This window comes from Vombatus ursinus, unplaced genomic scaffold (genome assembly GCF_900497805.2).
Source record: "Vombatus ursinus unplaced genomic scaffold, bare-nosed wombat genome assembly UNPS02014861.1, whole genome shotgun sequence".
NCBI lineage: Eukaryota > Metazoa > Chordata > Mammalia > Diprotodontia > Vombatidae > Vombatus > Vombatus ursinus.
The window spans coordinates 10,968,633-10,986,496 of record NW_020954639.1 but is presented as its reverse complement, the minus strand read 5'-3'; the positions used below and the strand labels follow the sequence as shown (position 1 = coordinate 10,986,496).

Below are 17,864 nucleotides of genomic sequence, written 5' to 3'. Positions count from 1 at the left end.
TAAACTAGATCTAAAACTTAGGGTTACATGGAGAAAAGTTTCTGATTTTCAGTTTGCAAAATGTATCCATCAAAAGCCAAGGGGGAAGGATATGCATGTGTGTTGGTGTCCCCTGAAAAATTGCAAAGAATAACATTAAATAAACCAAAATTAGAGAACAAACTCAGGTTTAAATTGGGAAATGGAGCTGATATCTCACAAGAATGGCACAGGATGAGGCATTACAGTCAAAGCTAGTGAATGATATGCCCACACCAATGAGATCACAGAACCATCTATGTAAATAAACTCTAAAGTAATAGGCCTGAATGAAATTAGATTAGAATTACTGGAGAAAGAGGAATGGAAAGATATAAACTACTTATGCTCTATGTGACAGCAGGCAAATAACTTTGGGCCTGTTTCTTCCACTGTTGAACAAGAGGGTTGGACTAGATCGCTAGTCACTAAGGTGACTTGCAACTCTAAGTTTAATGCTATAAATTCTCTCATACTTGGTTAACAAATTGCAAAATGCCAATAACTTACTATACAACTTCTGGCAAATCACTTAACCTAAATCTTGGTTTTCTTATCTGACAGATGGTTATAACACTAACCGTGTTACTTATCACCCATGGAATAACAGTTGTGAAAATCTTTTAAAAATATAAATGTTTCTTCAAATAAGGTCTTATTTTTCAGGACTCTAAAGATGGCTAGATATCAACATATTTGATCAAGCTTTGTATTCTATATTGATGCCCATTTAGTTTGAGCATGAACATGCCTAACAACCAAGAGAACAATTAAAAGAGAGCAAGGTAAAAATGTTAGTGACAAATCATCCTAAGGTAGTGGCCTATATGAAAAAAAATCATGATTTTATATTTAAACACCCCTTCCTCCAAGGTGCTATGGTCAAAATAATCCATCACCTGGAGACCAACCTTCTGGTAATGAGTGATTTGAAGTAAGCTAGCCATCTAGTCACATAACCTGTTACTGGGCCTGTATTCAATTTAACAAATATTAAGAAACGTGTCTACTGTGTGCATAGCACTGCAAAAGATGGTGAGGATACAGATGTAAACAGTACACTCCATCCCCTCAAGAGACTTTATAATTTAATAAGGATAAGACATGTTCACAAATTGGTGTGATACAAAGCAGATTAGAGCCCCCCAAAAATTCATTTTACTTTAAAATCTTTTTGGGGGGGGGGGGGGGAAAGAAGAAAGAAAAGTTAAGCAAGGCTTCAAGGATAAGGCAGCACTTGAGCTGGTCCCTGAAGGAAATGAAGGATGTCAGTAGGCAGAAATGTATAGGGAATGCATTCCAGACCTTATTGCATGACAGTGGTAGGAGAGAGTAGGACGGCTAGGTGGCGCAGTGGATAAATTACTGCACCTGCAGTCAGAAAGACTCATCTTCCTGAGTTCAAATCTGGCCTCAGACACTTACTAGCTGTGTGACCCTAGGCAAGTCACTTCACTCTGTTGCCTCAGTCCCTCATCTGTAAAAATGAGTTGGAGAAAGAAATGGTAAACCAGTATCTTTGCCAAGAAAACCCTACATGGGGTCACCAAGAGTTGGACATGACTGAAACAAATGAACAATAACAGAAAGAGAAGCAGGAGCTGGTGCAGGGGACATAAAAGGAGGAGACAGTTAGCAGGTCAATTTAGCCAGATTCTTGAAAACTGATGTAGAATGGAATGAAACAAACCTATAAAGGCAAGATTATGGGAGATTTCAAATGCCAGGCTAAGAAGTCTATGTTTAATATAATAGCCAATGGAAAGACACTAAATATTTTTGAACTAGAGAGTGATGTGACTATTTCAGTAGCAAGGTAAAGACTACAGTGAAGAAGGGAGAGTCAATTAGCCAGGTTAAGAGTTAATAAGGACATAAACGGAGTTGTGGCAATGTTAATGGAGATGAAAGGACAGACATGCAACACAAACCAAGTAGAATCAACAGGCTAGGGAAGGGGGAACCGGCAGAAAAGCAAAACTGGTAGAGTCAACTCCAAGTTTTTAAGCCTAGACGACTGGAAAGGTGTTCTCAGTGAAAATAGAGAAGCTACAGCAGGGTTAAGTTTGGGGGGGGGAATGATGAGTTCAGTTTTGGACATGTTAATTGAGAGGTTTCAGCATGATATACATTATGTCCAGGAGGAAATCAGAAATGTAGGCTCAACAGAAGTATTTTAGAGCTGAAAAGAGGAATTCTGGAGGCATCACCACTGAAGCAATAAATAAAATCAGGTTTAGATGAGATTGCCAAGGAAGAGAGTATAGAGAAAAGGTCAAAGCTAGAACATTGGAAGGTATCTACATTTGGGAAGCAAAACCTGAAATAAGACAGACTAGCAAAGGAATAAGAAGCCAAGAAGGAGAATCTGAAGAGATCAGTGTCCAAAAAGCCAAGAGAATCACACTATCTCAGTGATAAAGGGGCTTTCGGGACCATCTAGTCCAACCTATACCTGATTAAAAATCGCCTCTGCAACATACCCAACAAATGGTCAACTAGAGTTTGCTTAAAGATCTCTAATGAGAGGAAACTCAGAGTACAAAGAATAACAAAGTGATTAGCTGTGTCAAATGCTACAAAAAGGTCAAGCAGGATAAGAACTAAGAAAAGACTTTGGATTTAGCAATTAAGAGCATGTTTGATCTTAGAGTTTTTACAATTGTAGACTTGAGAGAGAGTTTTTACAATTGTAGACTTGAGAAAATAGACGGTGAAAACACAGATTGACTATTCATTCTGTAAGTTTAGCATTATAGGGTGGGAGAAGGATATATTAGTAGTAGTAACAACTCAAACTTACGTAGTACTTTATAGTCTACAAACTGTTTTTAGATTACTGCTTGAAGCAATAGAAGAAATGAGTTAAGATTATCTTTTTTTAGGATAGGAAGCACCTGAATATATTTATATAGGCATAGAAGGATCCAGAAGAGAGGAAGGATTAAAGATAAGAAGGGTAATGACTGATGGAGCAAGACTTTGGAAGAGAAAGGGCTCCCTGGAGAGGATGGGAGAAGAGCCATAACGGGGAGAGATACCCTTATTAAATATGCTGACCTCAGAAACTTACTATGTGACCCTGGGAAAGTCACTTAACCCCTATGTGCCTCAGTTCCTCCTCTGTAAAATGGGGACACACTGGAGAAGGAAATGGCAAACCACTCCAGTATCTTTGTCAAGAAAGCTCCAAGGACAAGTCCCTGGGGTCACAACTAAACAACACTGGTAAAAAGGACTACCTCAGTTTGTGAGACTGGAGGAAAGGTGAAGAGTCAGAGATGTTTTGAGGTACTGAAGAGGAGAAATGACGAATCATCTCAATCTTCCCAGTAAGGCAGAATGTGTGGGGGGAGGGGAGACTGTAGTTGGATCTTGAACAAAGTTTAAAACAGCTGCTACGAGGAGTGTGACCGAAAGTCGGCAACAGAGGAATACAGAGATCACTGTGCAGCACTTAGGGCACAGCTGAAATTAAACGCTATGAATTTGTAGCAGACCCAGTCAGCACAGCTCTCAGTTCCTCCGGCAGTACTTACCGGCTAAAGTAGAACAGAGATGAGGATGGAGGAGAAAGTGACCTCTTGGTTGGACATTAGTAAATTAAGAACAGCAGACAGAAGAGGAAAGGATTCAAAATGAAGGGCAGGACATCTAGTGAAAAGGCAAACTCCAGGGTAAAAGCTATGAAGGGATGAAGTGAAATCAGAAATCAGAACAAGGGTGATAGATTAGGAAAACAAAAAACTGCAAGGACAGGTTCACAAAAAGCAAGGAGGTAAAAGGAAATAGAATAGATGAATCAGAGAGGGCATTTTCAAGATTCAGAATCTAGAAGGCAGAGCAGTTAAGTGGTGGTGAGGTCTGGCTGAGGTACAGTGTGGAAATGGAGGTAACCAAAACTGAAGAGAGGGATGAACTGAGAAACTACAGTGTTTTAAAGATCATCAGCTATGCTGGGGCAGGGGGAGAAGAAGAAGAAAGTTGTCTTGAAGATGACTCAGATACCAAAAGCCAGAAGGACAGGCAAGATAGGGAGATGTGATGGATGATGAAGAAATAGTAGGGGATATGGTGGGGAACAGAATCAAAGAAACTCTGCAGTAACATGTCTGTTACTACATACATGCTAAAATGCATGTATGAAATATTACACTTCTTAGGCCTTAGTTAATATTTATCAGTAAAGACAGCCAAATGACTACAAAATTGTTGCATTAAAAGTATTTACACTCTTGGAACTGAAAAGGACTTTGGAGATCATATTGTCCAATCCCCTAATTTAATAAAGCATGATTCATGTAACAATGTGGCCAAAAGAGACCTCAGTGAACATATGCTCCAAACCCCTTATTTTACAATTGAGGAACCTAATGCTCAGAAAAGGGAAATGACGTGCCCAAGGTTACAGAGCTGGCTAAGCAGACAGAGCCTCTCTACCTGAACATTTGAGCAAGAATTTCATTTAGTCAATCAAAAAGCACTTATTACTCACTATGCACCAGGCATTGTGCTAAATGATGGGTATTCAAAGAAAGACCCAGCTTTCAAGAAGCATACATTCTATTGAAGGAAATAATAGGACACTCAAGATATACACAGATATATCTTGGATAGTGCATAATCTCAGAAGAGAAGGCATTAGTTCTCTCTTTCCTACCCAAGTATTGGGTCTACCTACTGTAAGTTTCATAGAGGGCCTAGTACATAGTGGGCCCACAAGAAAATATTTAATACATTCATAGAAGGTTAAAAGGCTGGGGGAAGCGGGAGAAGGCAGGGATCTTCAATATAATATTGACATCACCAAGGATGACAACATAAATAGAAGTGAAGAAGACAACTGTAATCAAAATTATCCATTTTGCATTTCATAATGTTGTCTATCTCCTATTTGGTCATGAATTCTTCTGTTCTCCATAAATTTGATAGGTAAACTATTCCTTGCTCTCCCAGTTTGCTTCATAGTATTAGCCTTTATATCTAAATCATGAACCCATTCTGACTTTATTTTGGTATATGGTGTGAGATTTTGGCCTATGCCTAGTTTCTGCCATACTCTGTTCCAGTTTTCCCAGCAACTTTTGTCAAATAGTGAGTTCTGATTACATTAAATTGAAAAGTTTTTGTACAAACAAAGCCAATGCAACCAAGATTAGAAGGAAAGTAGAAAATTAGGAAAGAATTTTTACAACCAATGTCTCTGACAACAGCCTCATTTCTAAAATATATAGAGAATTAAGTCAAATTTATAAGAATACAAGTCATTCCCCAATTGATAAATGGTCAAAGGATATGAACAGGCAGTTCTCAGATGAGGAAATTAAAGCCATCTATAGTCATATGAAAAAAATGTTCCATATCACTATTGATTAGAGAAATGCAAGTCAAAACAACTCTGAGGTACCACATCACTCCTATCAGATTGGCCAACATGACAAAACAGAAAAATGATAAACGTTGGAGAAGATGTAGGAAAATTGGAACACTAATGCATTGTTGGTGGAGTTGTGAAATGATCCGAGCAATTTGGAACTATGCCCAAAGGGCTATAAAAATGTGCATACCTTTTGATCCAGCAATAGCACTTCTAGGGCTATTGATCATAAAAGAGATCATAAAGATCATAAAAATGGGAAAAGGACCCACAGGCACAAAAATATTTATACTAGCTCTGTCTGTGGTGGCAAAGAATTGGATATTGAGGGGATGCCCATCAATTGGGGAATGGCTGAACAAGTTGTGGTTTATGAATGTAATGGAATACTATTATGCTATAAGAAATGATGAGCAGGCAGACTTCAGAAAAACCTGGAAAGACTTGTATGGACTGACGCTGAATGAAGTGAGCAGAACCAGGAGAACGTTGTACATAATAACAGCCATACTGTGCAATGGCTAACATTGACAGACTTAGCCCTTCTCAGCAATGCAAGGATCTAAAACATCTTCAAAGGTCTCATGATGGAAAATGCTATCCACATCCAAAGAAAGAACTATGGAGTTTGAATGCAGATTGAAGCATAATTTACTATTTTTTTCTTCTGTTTTGTTTCCCTCTTTCTGATGGTTCCTGCTACTGGTTCTAATTCTTCCTTACAACATCATTAATGTGAAAATGTTTAATAGGAATGTATATGTATAGACTATATCAGATTGTGAGCCATCTTGGGGAGGGAGGGGGGCAGGAAGAGGAAGAAAAATTTAAAACTCAAAAGCCTATGGAAGTGATTGTTGATACATCAAAATAAATCAATAAAAAAAAATTTAACTTAATTTAAAAAAAAAAGAAGACAACTGTAAACCAGGTACTACAATCATGGAAGAAGGCAAGAGAATGTCCTGATGTAATGGTAAGTAGTTGGTAATGATAAGGCAAACAGCAGATGATGCAAACTATTAGGAGAGGTTGTCAAGTGATGGTGGCAGAAGAAAGGTATCTGGAAGTTGCTGTGGAAGCCAGAAGTATACCAATTCCTCCCACTGGCCCTGGGAGTGCATGGGAGAAGGAAGAGTCTGAAGTAGAGAACATAGCAAGAGTTGTGGCTTCTTCAAAAGTTAGCTAATATTCAGTTAGCTAGTGCTAGGTGGTGAAAAGAGCCTAAGGGGAAGAGATCAAGGATTTAAGAGAATTTGTTCATCAAGGAGCAAAGAATCTCAAGGTCATACAAGGTATTTGAAGCCTTTCTAGCTCAGAAAGCCCTTTCAGAGTTTGTGCCAGCACACCCATATGAACCCAGGGTCAACTCTATGCCAAGAAGAAGCACCCAAATATAACTGATGAACATTAACAATTATTCTCCATGTAAGAACTGAGCCAAATTAACTAGTTCCCATCAAAACTAAAGGCACTAGGAATTTACCATTATATAAGATACCAAAGAGAAACAAAATACTTGTTAGAAAAGTCTTCAAATTACCAATTCTTTATACAATATGCCAATTTCTACATGTCACTTTAACATACGTTTGTCTTGCTCAGGATTCAAGAACCCCAATAAAGGTCTAAAATCATCAGAACAAGACAAAGAAATATTACTATAAAAGAAAAAAAATTTTAAAGGAAATTATAATATTTATGGTAGAAGTTACAAAACAATACTTCATTCTCTCCAAAAAGTTTTTCTCTTGAGCATTCAGTTGAAGTGGGAGTTATGTTAACTGCTCACTACAATTTTAGTCTCCACCCAGATTTACTAATTTGGTAGTTATATGAGTGTTTGATTCTTTCCAATCATTTCTGAATTGCACAAAATGGCATAAAAGATGATCTCTTTAAAAATAAAAGCTACAGCTAACAAACATAGCTGGATTCTAATCTTTAGGATTTTAATGTATATCAGATAAAACCAAGTATTTATTGGGAAGCTACTGTCTGCCAACCCTCTGTTAGATGAATTATCCTCTAATGAAACAGAATATCTTTGGGTGCTAAAATATTTTTAAAATAAAATACAATAGGGTTAGGGATGGGAATTTGGATTTGTAATTCCACTGGTATAGGGAAATCCCAAGTGAGCAAACTCTCTACCAATGCAAATCAACATCTTCTCTGCAACTTAGTCTTAGAAAGTTGCCTAGAGCACAAGTGTCAAATACATGGTTGCCCTCCATGGTGAGGCAGCACTCCTTAGTGCTGCCCAAACCACATTACAATATAATTGATAAATATTTAACAAAATAAACAAAAATACAATAGGACATAGATAATGTTAATATGCAGCTTTCTAAGTCTGCAGAGATCCTCATGTACAGTTTAGTGGCTCCAGTTTCCACTGGATTTTGATCAGTGGCCTAGAGCATTGAGAGGTTAAATGATCCGTCTAGAGTCATACTGCCAGCAAGGATCAAAAGCACTATTTGAGTCCAGTCTTCCTATCCTTGAGGCTGGCTCTCTGTGCCATGGTACTAAAATAACTAACCTAAAAACTCTGATCCGTTCTATTCTCCCAGGCCCCTTTTACACTATGGCTTCACTAGCCTCCATACTCAGCCCTGATCCCACAGTTTGCTACTTTAATGTTTCACTATTATACTAAAATCCCTTACCCCACTATCTGCCACCATTCCTGATGTTCATCATTAAGTAACCCAAAGTATCCTATTTCTCTACTTCTGTCTCAGATCACTGGAGAGAAAAAAAAATCACAAATTAGGCTGATTGTACCTGCTATTTATTCATGATATTATATACTGTTATTTGATACCTAAATGTTAAATTAAAAATACAGCTAAACCGTTGGGCTTCAAAAAGGAATCCTCACCCCTACCCAACTTATTTTTTTAATAAATATAAAAATCCAGAATACTGCAATAATTGATTTACCAGTTTCCAAATTCGAAAAAGCTATGCTAGAAGACAGTAAATATGGGAATACCTGTATCAAGGTTTTAAAGTATGAAAGCCCTTTGAAAATAGGTAATGTCTGTTTTGCATCCAAGTTTGCTCCTAGGTGCTAACGCATCTCCAGACATAAGAAATGTAAGTTCAAAATACTATTATTCTACCTAAGATATTTATTATTTGGGTACCCTTTAAACAAAACAGTCCTATTCATCCACACAGATGATCACCATAAGGAAGTACTTCAAATATGATGCAATGCATTGCACTTAGTAGTGAAGTTTTTAAATTCATGAAGATGAAAGCATGAATATGTATGTTTCACATGCTAATGTCCAAAGCGTGAAAGAAGCAGTGAAACTGTAGAAAAGAATTCATTCAATCTAATTGTGAGTATTGCCAACCAATCAAAAAACATTTATTAAGTGATTCCTGCCCTCAAGGAGCTTATAATCTAATGGGGGGGAGTGCAACATGAAAACAACTATGCACAAAGAAGCCATATATAGAATAAAAAGGGAATAATTAGCATAGGGGAGACATCAGAATTGAGAGGGTTGGAAGATTTCAGTAAAAGAGATTTGAGTAGAGACTTAAAGGAAGCCAGGGAGATCTGCAGTTGGAACAGAGGAAGGAGAGCATTGCAGCCCTAGGGGACAGCCAGAGAAAATGTCTGTAGCCAAAAGACAAAATGTCTTGTTCATGGAACACCCAGGAGGCCAGAGTCACTGGATCGAAAGAGCGAAGGGTCTTCATTTTTTCTATAAAATATGAGGCAAGGATCTCAGTTGAGAGGGAGGAGGGATGAAAAAGCCTGGAGGGGCTGCTGTGAAAAGTGGGCTAGGAAGGTGATAAGGGAGGTATGGTAGGTTTGCTGGCAGCAATGACTGCCAGCTTGAGGTTGTGTGACACAAATTTTCAGTGGACCCAGACGGGCTACAGGTTTTTCTTCACCTTCATTCCACACATGTTATAGCAAAAGTGATGAATGATGGGAGTGACCCGAGGCTGAGATTTAGCTGGGAATAAGAGTAAATACAACAAGGAAGGCAGGGATTCAAGAGAGGAGGCCAGATGAGAGATCCAGAAATCCTCAGCAGACTCCAACTATATTGTTCCATTTGTGATGCCAAAATTGAAGACGGCTACTGCTAAGCTGAGGAGCACCCAGGCAAGAGCAAATAGAACGGTGATGGCCCTGTGTCTATTACATAGGGAAGATCTTTTCAGCTATGGGTTAGACAAATGGGTACCTTCAACACCAAAATTCTGAGATGCTACATTTAATTACCACAATTACTATCATTTAGTAAAACGCTGACATTGAATAAAACTAGTACTCCAGATATAGCAAAATAGTCAAGTTTACTAGGGATTCTTTTATGAACGCCTCAACCAAAAGATGCTTTCCCCAAACTCTTTCTGTGCTAAAGCCTTGGCAAAAATGCTTCTTTAAATCTTTTCTACTCAACTCCCTTTTATACTCGCCTCTGCTACTGTGACCTCTCCCCTCTCTAGGCCACGGGAGTTAATTTTTCAAAATAACTTTAAGCCCAAAACTAAAGGGCATAATGGAAATGCTAACAGCTTTTCCTTGGAAAGCCAGCTCTAAACAAGAATTCGGCCTGCTCTAGTTTTTATTCTCTTGGGCTTTCCTGCTGTTTGAAGAAGGATGAAGTGCTCCCTTCAGTCCAGTGCCTGCATCTTCTTTTCCCACTCCCCTACCTGGGCTCAAAATCAAGCAAGGCAACAAAGGAAAAAAAAAAAATAAAGGAGCAAAAGTTCTCTTCAGAGCAACAGCCTCAGGCCCAGCTGCACATCTGCCTGAGACTGACACTGAGAGCAATTAAGGACAGAAGAATATCAGGCTGTTCCTCAATTTCCTGAACACACAAAGAGGAAGAATGTATACAGGACACAAATCTAATACAACAAATAAAGAAACATGCAAATGTGTATGGCCCCAAAACATACACGTGCATACCCTTATCCAAAAAGTCAAGCACTACATGACACAAAGATATTAAAAGCAAGAACCTGTTATATGCCAACATAATAAACAGAGGGTCCATGAGGTCAAAGAACTGCTCATAAAACATGACTAGAGCAGACTACAGTCTCTCCCACCTATGAAGGTGGCACAAGGAGCAAGCCACTGCAAGCACCTACTAGGTTCCAGACACTGTGTCCCCTCTGATTGGGGGCCTGGAAGGCAGAGCAATCAACTCCCCCCAAAGCTTCCCTTGAGGAAGGACTTGGAATTTTCCAGCCAACTCTTAATTTCCTTTCAGCTGCCCTGCTTGGTTTGATTCTATGAACCAGGCCTGGGTACTCTCTAGAGCCCTTGCCCTGCTTTTCAGCTCCTTCTGTGCACGGTCTTCCTCCATTATATTGTAAGCTCCTTTTTCTTACTGGTATCCCCAGGGCACCTCGCACAAGGTATACAGTATGTATACAACCTGGTATACAGTAGGTGTTTGATAAATGTCTGAACAGTGACTCTGCACTGGGGATACAACTACAATAAATATAATGAAACAAATTCTACTCTACAGGAGCATTATGTATATAACAAAAAATGTACTGGACTAAGAATTAGAACTCCTAGGCTCTATTCCCAGTTTAACCACTAAATGTATAGCCCTGGGCAAGTCACTCTGGTTCTCACTTTGTTTTGTAAAATGATGGTAATATTTAACCGTCTAATATATTAGGTTATGAGAAAACGAAGTTTATACAAATAAATGCAAGGTGTTACTGTCTTTCAGGGCTTTTTCCTGGCAAAAGTGTAACTGTATTTGGAAAAGTGTAGGTGTTAGCATGGGCTAATGTATATGTCCATGTGTGTTAACAAATAGATGTGGAATTAGCAAGCTATTTCTCCACCTCCCCCAGAGTGCTGAAACAAACATAACTTGTCATGCTACTTTCAGGTGACGAGTATTGGAAATGATTACAGTACTATTTTCTTTTATTCTGTAGGAGTGCTCAGGAAGGAGTAACTGGGCCTCTTCAGATAAGATATAACCATACCGACAATGCAGTACTTCCCCCATGTTCCCTCTTAGCACTAGTCCCAACTAAAATCCCACCTTCTACAGGAATCCTTCCCCAAACCCTCTTAATTCTAGTACCTTTCCTCTGTTGATTATTTCATACTGATCCTGTCTATAGCTCGTTCAGTATGTTTGTAGGTTGTCTCCCCCATTGTGAACACTTTTCGTGCTGGGGAATGGGGGTGGGGGGAAGCGTGGTACTTCCCCTTTCAATCCTTTCCTCTTTGGCAGTTGCCCCTACAGTATTTCGTGAGCTTAAACCCATCAAGCACACTGACAAGAAAAGCTACTTCAGAGAATAACAATTTAGACACTGTCAATTTTTAAAAAATCTTTCTCTGACACAAAGTTTGACACGATCTATGCCAACACGTTGGGGTGACAAAAGAGTCAAGTATTCAAATATAATGCTGTTACCAGAAGTCAACTCGGACGACACTATTCTGGATTCCACCGTGCATCTCTGTATTGGGCAAATTTTTTTTGCTCGTTGAAATATCACTTCTATTTCAGTAGACATGTGGAGGCTTTTTCCACAGGCAAGATTATGTTGGTGTCAAAGTCATTTTGCTGACATCACAACAACCAAGAACATCTGTTGATACCAATTATGTCTTCCTTCTTTTTCTATTAGGTTCAATGCCAACCTCGAGTTACCCAGACTCACACAGGTGTGGCATGTGATTGAGAATATCGATCTTGGAGTTAGGCGACGCTCATGTTCTAGGTCCTGCTTTTGCTAACTAACCGTGAGCCCCGGTTTTCTCAATTTGAAAAAGAAAGAAGCTAAACTCGATCTTTTGGATTCAGGTTAGGTCCTGGGTAAATGTTGTGGGGGAGGGGGAAAGGAAGGACAGACTGGTACTTGCACAGAGACCGTATTTTGTCTATCCCTGCCCTCCTAAGTTCACTGCTTTGAATTTGACCCTTCCTGCCTGCCTTAAAGTTTTCAGTCCTCTACAGACGTCCTTCCTGTGCCTCTGTAAGCGAAAAGAGGGTTGAAAAAGTCGTGACTACTGCCCCATTTGACATAAATGGACACTGAGGCACCAGCTCCCGCAGCTCCCTCTAGCTGCACACCTACGAGGAGAACGTGCGTCCTCGGGTCCCCTGGGGCCTGTGACCTAGGGGGCCAAGGGCAGTGACCCGGCTTTCAACTGGAGGGCAGGAGGAACTTGCAGTCACCAGCACCCGGACGCCGCACAGCCGGGAGTCGTCGGGGGGCATCACCCCGGTGACCCCGCGCGTCACCCCGCTCCCACCTCCGGCTGCGGCCCCAGGAGCCGCTCCCCCGCCCCGCCTCCCCGGCGCCCCCAGGACAATCAGGACAACCACCGAGACAACCACCCTCGGCACGCGCCCCTGCAGACATAGCTGCCGGGGCACAGGGAAACTTACAGCCTTCCTACTGCGTGCGCAGCCCAGCGGGGTGACGTCACGCAGGCCTCGCGTTCAAGGACGTCAGACCGCGGGGGGGCGGGGCAAGCGGTGTGACACCTCCCCCTTATGCGCCTCCCCCGCCCCCCACCAAGTGTCTTTCTCTCACACACACACTCTCTCTTTCTTACACGTCTCTTCTCCCCGCCCCTCCCCCCACCCCCAGCCCCAGTGCCCCGCCCAGAAAAGGCCAAGACAGACCCGCCCCACCGCTCAGAGAACTTTTTTGCGCAGGCGCAATGTGTTCGTGGCGCCCTGCTTCCCCCCCCCAACTGGCGTTTTCCGTTTTCGCGCTGGGCGGAGAAAGAGGCCGAATCAGAGGAGACGATCTAATTGCCTCCTGGGTATGGAAAGTGAAGCTGGGGGAGCCCTAGGACTGACCTGTGGGGTGAAGCGTGTGTGTAGGGGGCGGTACGAGTAGGGATCGCGGGGGACAGGCGGGATGGCGAGCAGCTCAGGGCCCGCGGAATTGGGGTGGGAGGGTCTCCCACGCCGATTTTTTTAGGGACTTTTGCTCTTTCGCTCACGTGCTCGTAAAAGTTCTCCACGTGCTGTGACGTAAGCGTCTCCTCCCGGCCCCCTCTCAGCCACGCCCATCCGGTCTGAGCGTGCTTCGAAGTCGCGCCTGGCCCCGCCCACCCGCCCTCAGCGTCCAGCCTCGCCCCGCGAGGGCTCCGCCTAGCCCGCTCCCGCCCCGGCCTGGCCTCCTGGTCACGCGGCCTCCTCCCGCTCCCGAGCTGACTCTGCCCCACCCGCCTCCTTCACTTCCTCCTCTTTCCTCCACTGCAGGGGTTCTTAGCCTTGACCACGAACTAGCTTTTTTTTAAAATATATTTTAATAACTACATTTCAACATAATCGGCCTCATTTCCATTCCAATGTAATTTTATTTTATGCATTTAAAAGCACTACTCTGAGAAGAGGTCCACAGGCTTCAGCAGATTAACCAGAAGTGACTCAGGAAAGGTGGAGACCCCCTGCTCTAGGGGAACCTCAGACTGGCTCCCCATCCTCCCCCTGCCTCACTCCACCATCCCCCCACCCCCACCCCCACCCCACCCCATCCAGCTTTCCAGCCTTAAATTTTAGCAAACGGCCTCCTGGGGGGAGATCACAACTTAAAAGGACAAGGGTCCCTCCTCTTTCCAACCTTTTGAAAACATTATTCATAAGGAAATGATTTTTTTTTTTTTAATTTTTATTTTTGCTCAGCTCTGTTGAGGCACAGGGGAGCAATCTGGTCTTGGGTGAGGCATGGAGAATCTCACTAGATGGTCAGCAGAAAGGGGAAATTAAGGAAATGAGACAATAAACTACCTGAATAGGATTATTAGAAAGAAAAAATAAAAGCCTTGGCTTGTAGCCTCTTGTGCTCAGTAAATGACACAAACAGGTATGGGATTCTGTCATTCCCTCGCAGTCTTAAATGAATAAGTAAAAATTGCTTTCTCTTGTCATGGGTCTGGAGAAGACTGACATTTTTAGAAAGTAAAATGACAATCAATGAAGAGTATCAGGTTTTAGGACTCTCTGTGAAATGGTTAAAAGATGAATAAAACAGGAAAGAAAAAAGAAATTTGCCTGATAACTTTGTTGTATATTTAAAAGGAATAGCAGGTTGTACATAGTAGATTTCCAGTTTCATGTTCAACCATCTTTTTTATTATACTATGTTATAGAAATGCTTGTTTTATTCCATAAATTAAAATAAACTTTAAAAAATAAATGGGTAAAGATTACTCAGGAGAGATCATTGATTAGTAGTTTCAAGGCTCCTTACTATATAGTTTTTCTGACTTCATTGGTATTTACAGACAACTTCCTAATTTATTATGGCAACCCTATTTGACCAATTTTGCCTTTACATAGCCAGGATCCAACTCAATTTAAAATTAAGAACAAAACTAACACTACTCCAAATTAGGATTTTTTCCTTGCAGAAGAGATTGGTGGTAAATGATTGGGTTTTGGTATATGAGAAATAGGATTTTTTAAATTTAAAAACATTCAAAGAAACTTTATTAGCATCATTTTGGGGTTGAAACTGTGATTGCATTCTCAAATTATCCTAAGAACACAATGATGGCTTAAAATATTTGAGCCATAAGGCTATGTTTTTCAAACAATGGCGTCCATATCTTCTCCTAGAAGTGAGCACCACATAACTGATAAATTTCTCTTCAACAGTTTTGCTAAATTATTGCAGCAAAAGGAATAGGCAGGCAGTCATCTAGTCAAATCCATAATCCTCTTTGTATGGGGTTCACCTTATTATGGAAGACAGGCTCTTCAACTAAATAGTGTTAAGGAAGCTTCTTTTGGGTTTAGTAGCAGCAGGGGGAGGGAGAAGGGGAGAGGGAGGAAGTAGCCCTGCCATACTTTGCTCCTTAGGCAGTTCGGGTTTCATTTTTTTTAATTTTTTTTTGGTTGGATTTGTTTTTTTGTTTTTGTTTTGTTTTGTTTTGTTTTTGTTGTTGGGAGGATAGATGCTGGAGAAGGGGTGATATGGATACTCCATATAATTTGTAGTCCTGAGTCCAGAGGAATAGGAATTCTCAACCACAAGAAGTTGTTCTACTTCTTCCAGTTCTATGGTACCATCAGGGGCCATCATTGCTATATAGTGGGCTCCTATGGCAGGTTTCTCTTCCAGAAAGGAGGATCCCAGAAGGGAAGACAGAAATGTTTCACAGAATGTGTGGTCATGAGTTTCCAGGACAAGTAGGGATTCTCAACCAGAACAGATTTTCTAGCTTCTTTCAACACCGCTAGTGCCATCAGGTGCAGTCTTCTGACAGTCCCAACAGAGGAAGAGAGAGAGATTTTCGTAGAAGGCGCTTGCCCTGACTACTGAAAATACTCTCCACTGGTTTGCCTAGGTCAAAGCTGGCTCCTAGAAGAGACAGGCTTTCCTTCCAGATAAACCACAAAATCTGCTACCTCCTGCAGTGATAGGGTCATGGTGTTGACATAAATATGGTTCAGTTCTCCAGTGCTCTTGAGGCATGTAGGAGAGACATGCCCTCTCATAAAGGAAGGGTTGAGAAGGAGACTTTCAGGATAGAAGGTTGAGTACATTTCAAGTTTGCAGCTTCTATTGATAGCTCAATGGTCCTGGGCCACAATACTGTATCAGCTACAGCTGCTGGCGGAAGAAAATCCCAGCCATCACAAAGATTCCCTCTCATGGCTTGCTGGCTTTTCAGCCAGAACTTGTCAAATGAATTGGCCACAGGGGGTTGCTGCTTAGCCTGCTGGGCTTTGGTACCCACTGACCATGGATGGAGGCAGGAAGGACCTGAGAGCTGGTCCAGGAACTGCCTGGTCAGGATGTCGATGCCTTGAAGGCCTAAGCATGAAGGACAGACCTTGGGCCCTCTCAGGATCTTGAGCTCATCTACCTCCACTGGTATCTTGACGCTTCTCAGGGATGTGATTGTTAAGACCAATAGGAAAGAATTTGTGGTATGTTTATATGATAGCAATTTGGGGTATGCCTAGACCACTTAAAGTGGTATCACCCAGGTAATAGACACTTGGGGATCTCCTTCTGGGAGACAGGAAAGCTGGCCACATGCCTTCATTATGGCAGATAATACCATGCAGTAAGGAGGGAGCCTGCTGCCAGCTAAAAATCCCACCTTCTACAGGAAACCTTTTCTAATCCCTCTTAAGTCTACTGCCTTCCCACTACGATTTATTTCTTGTATATAGTTTATGGTGTATTTTTCATGTTTATACATCTTGTTTATACATATTTGTTTTCTCCTGTATTATATTGTGAGCTCCTTGAGTGCAGCAAAGGCATTTTGCCCCTCTTTGTATTCCTATAGCTTGCACACTGCCTGGTACATAGTAGGTATTTAATAAATGCTTATTAACTGATTGCTTCCTCCTCCTTCCACCTCCTGGTCATCTGGCCCCGAGAAAAGGGTCTGGAGTTTGGGCATTTTCTTTAGTCCTTTTCAGGACTAGATGCAGGAAATAAAGTGTTTGGCTCTTGGAGCTAAAGACAGAGACATCCAGGAATCCAGGAATCCAGGCTAGGTGTTTGACCAGCCCAATAACAAAGTTCTAAGACTAAGGGTACAGGAATGGGGTGGGGGTATTATTGGACTTTGTACTTGAATTTGGTGGGTCTAATGTGATGTAGGAACTTAGCTTAACTGTGAACCAAATCCTTCTCCCCTCCCCAGACACTGAAGGTGGTGTGTTTTGAGGGTGGGGGAGAGCATGAGATTATGACTCCAGTGGTGAGGGGCAATGTTTGCATATTTGTTCTTGCTAGATTTTTAAAATGAATATCCCTTTGTGAAAAGCTTCAACTGATGTTAAGCAGCTATATGGGACCAGGGTATGAGACCCTAAAAATGAAGGAAACACAGTCAGTGGGACTTTGAGTCAGTGGCAAAAATAAGAGATTTCCCAACATGCCTTCCCCAGCGTACCAGAGAAGAGAGAGGAGTGTATAAAATGAATCAGTCTGATCTTCAGAGAGTAAGACCAGAACAAGTCACATTACACTTACATATACCATTTAATGATATAGAATTCCCCCAAATGCTGAATTCTCAAACTACTGGATGCCTTAGTTTTTTACATAAGCCCAAAGCCCACTATTGATTCTTTTAATCATTCATTAAGTATTACCTGTGTGGTATCAGTGATCTCTCAGGCTAGTCAAGGAACATCTTCCCATATTGTGGAGTTGTAGGAAAACTCCTTTAATATCTCCTTTATACTATCCTCTTAAGAGAGAGCTTTTTGCATAGTTAGTATTGATATTTCTTTCTATAGTCAATATGAGCAAAACATTTTTGTACTGAGCAGCAACTATATTTTTAATATATTCCTATTAAAATTTGGTCTCACTGTAAGGAATAACTGTCCAAAAAATGGAATGGACTTCCAGAAAATACAGGTAGTCCCTCTTTCAATGAAAGTTCTCAAATGGAGGTTGAATGATGATGATATGTTTGGGAATGTTGTAAAGAAGATTAATATTTCAG

At 41.2% G+C, this 17,864-nt stretch overlaps 1 protein-coding gene across 2 annotated transcripts in view; it reads right to left on the bottom strand.

The window, feature by feature from the left end:
* The window catches only part of ZNF438 (zinc finger protein 438), a 136,201-nt gene extending 122,921 nt beyond the window's left edge, over positions 1 to 13,280 (bottom strand). The window contains exon 1 of one of the 2 annotated variants that reach the window (XM_027841632.1): positions 13,237 to 13,280. The gene's annotated coding sequence lies outside the window, so the exon portion shown is untranslated. Of the gene's footprint in view, positions 1 to 12,816; positions 12,854 to 13,236 lie in introns of those variants that run through there. The other variant, XM_027841631.1, reaches the window with a different exon arrangement.
* Between the last annotated feature and the right edge of the window lie 4,584 nt (positions 13,281 to 17,864).